This window comes from Brassica oleracea, chromosome C5 (assembly GCF_000695525.1).
Source record: "Brassica oleracea var. oleracea cultivar TO1000 chromosome C5, BOL, whole genome shotgun sequence".
Taxonomy (NCBI): Eukaryota; Viridiplantae; Streptophyta; class Magnoliopsida; order Brassicales; family Brassicaceae; genus Brassica; species Brassica oleracea.
Window position 1 is genome coordinate 30,105,661 of NC_027752.1, and position 2,660 is coordinate 30,108,320.

At 35.3% G+C, this 2,660-nt stretch overlaps 1 long non-coding RNA gene across 2 annotated transcripts; it reads right to left on the minus strand.

Annotated features, from left to right (window-relative positions):
* Positions 1-631: 631 nt before the first annotated feature.
* LOC106293833 lies at positions 632-2,067 on the minus strand. Of its 2 annotated transcripts, none has more exons than XR_001260654.1 (3): positions 2,021-2,067; positions 1,410-1,714; positions 632-711 (listed from the first exon to the last, which is right to left on the minus strand). It is a non-coding gene; the product is annotated as an uncharacterized LOC106293833 (long non-coding RNA). The 2 variants fall into 2 exon arrangements; XR_001260655.1 differs by having other exon boundaries at positions 1,410-1,710; positions 2,021-2,061.
* Positions 2,068-2,660: the final 593 nt, after the last annotated feature.

Below are 2,660 nucleotides of genomic sequence, written 5' to 3' on the forward strand. Positions count from 1 at the left end.
TAACAACAAACACTGCTTTCATAGAAGAAGCGAACTCTAAAATTACAGATCTCCACCATTAGAAGTTACAACAACAAGCGAAGCTAATATATGAACACACGATAACAGTTTCCATCGGAATCATCATGCTAATCAAACAGATCGATGGATCATGGATTGAGGAGCTTAAGCGATAGTCACAGTCAGAAACAGAGATTACGATCATAAACTGTTTGAACTCAGAATCGAAGCAGTATAACAACACAGAGCATGCTAAAGAGAATTGTAGCTTCACGGTTAAACAGCATACAGTATGCGAAGAGAATCTATCTTTCAACTCAAACTATGATCTAACAACAAACACTGCTTTCATAGAAGAAGCGAACTCTAAAATTACAGATCTCCACCATTAGAAGTTACAACAACAAGCGAAGCTAATATATGAACACACGATAACAGTTTCCATCGGAATCATCATGCTAATCAAACAGATCGATGGATCATGGATTGAGGAGCTTAAGCGATAGTCACAGTCAGAAACAGAGATTACGATCAGAAAAATCTAAACGAAGGAGAGACACAGTATACATAAACGATCGAGAATCATATGAAGAAGAAGATGGTGATAGTGATGATAAGAGCTTACAGCTATCAGTGGCTTCGTTGAGCACATCTCCTAGCTGGTACATCTGCTGGTAAAGTTGTTCTTCAGCCATTCTTCTTCTGCAAAATCTGAGAGAGAAAGTAATGAAGTAGCCAACAAAATATATCGTCTCTCCAGCGGGAGAGTGAGTGTTTTTATATTTATTTTAATATTTCAGTTTTTGTTTTAACTAATGGAGTACTTTTTAACCACAGTTACTAAAAGTTTTGATTTTTTCACTGTTGTTAATATAAAGTTTAAAAACATATATATCAATTATATAACAAATGATTCAACATTTCTTAGTTTTTTTTTTTCCAATATCTTAAATTCTTGGTGTTTACTTGTTCGCCAAAACGGGTGCAAATGATCAAATCAAGTCTTGGTGGTCAAACAATTTCAGATTGTTTTTTTTTCGTAATCTCTGTTTTATAAATACCAGTTATATAATTAAGAAATCTATTTTAATAGTCTTTTTAGAAAGAAGCCGTGCATGGCAAGTAATTCAACCATTGTTGAACTTTCATGGTTTCAGAACTCTATAAGATTCATTTTAGAACCAGAACTCATTTAAAGTTTCGATAATTTTGGTTCGGATTTAATTACTTTTAGGTATCATATAAATATTTTATGACAAATCAAGTCATGGTGATCAAAAGGGCCGGCCTTGCATGTTAAATTTACTTTTTCACGAGCAGTACAATTCGAGCAATTTTCATCCAAAAGATGTTTTTTTTATTCTCCTGGATATTATACGCTTGACAAAACTTGGAATGGAATCTATTACCTAAATTATCAAGGCAGGGGAATCTCTTGTGCAGCTCTCTTCCTCCCACGAGCTCTGCTGCTTCTTCTTGTTATTGCCTTCTTTGAAGGTACACAGCCATTAAAAAGCAACTAAGATAGGTGCTAAAACACAGACTAGAAAAGCCAAGCATTCTAGTTTAAGCAATGAAGGACATGCCTTTGTATAAGTTGCACCCTCAAACTCCATTTTTTCTCATTGCAGAGTTTATCACCTTGCGTTAAGCTGCAATTCTCGGCTTCACTTTTCATCTTGTCAAAATATCTTGCCTTGCTCGCAACTTCTTCCTGTGGAGTATTAATCATAGAGGAACCTTTTTCTTTTTTTTTTGGGTAAACACTAAGTATTGAGAGACCAATAAAAGACAAAGAAACATATATAGATCAACAACATCATTTGCATTCCCTATTCCCTAAATAGAATCGTATAAAGCCTTAGCCTTTTCATTACTCAGTCAAACATGACACCATTCGAAATGTGTTTTTCAATCAAGAAACTTAACTCCAGCAAGATTGCTACTTAGCTTTTGAGTTTCACTTAGATAAAATTGAAATCAGCAAAATATCAGAGGAAACAAGAAACGTGGAGCTGACCTGTTTACATCTCTCAAGAACATCAGAGAAACTGTAGACCGAGTCAGGCTGCTTAAACCCTAAGTACTGCTCGGAGAGTTAGAGATACCCCGATACCGGTTGGTTCCTGCGCCGCTCGCTCCGCCACTCCTCCTCGGTCGCTTCATTTCCGTCAAACCCTCGAAAGCCAATGGCGGTGTGAAGTTAGAGGATTTTTACCATTGCAATTTGCAAACCCAAGGGGTGAGCCATCAATGAAGGAAATAACGAAACAAATGCTAGTATGGACCATTGGGTTCCAAAAAATCTGAATTAGACCCATCTTTTTTTTCTTTTTTTTTTACATTTAAATTTAAATAGAAATCTAACTAAAATAACTAAAAAGCCTAAGGACTTAAAGATATTTACTAACCTATGCCATTACTATCCTACCCAGAATCCGACCTGGTTTCAGACCCGAAATTCAACCCAACTTTAACCTAAAGTTTCTTCTTCTTCCCCTTTTCTTCTCCATTATTAGTTCTTTCACCATAAAACAAAATCAAAAATTTTCTTCAACCATCCACTAATTTTCACTTTCTTATCTCAAATCGATCAACCCATAGAAAGATTTAGTCAATTATATATTATCCAAAATCAAATTTCATCTTTTACATACGAG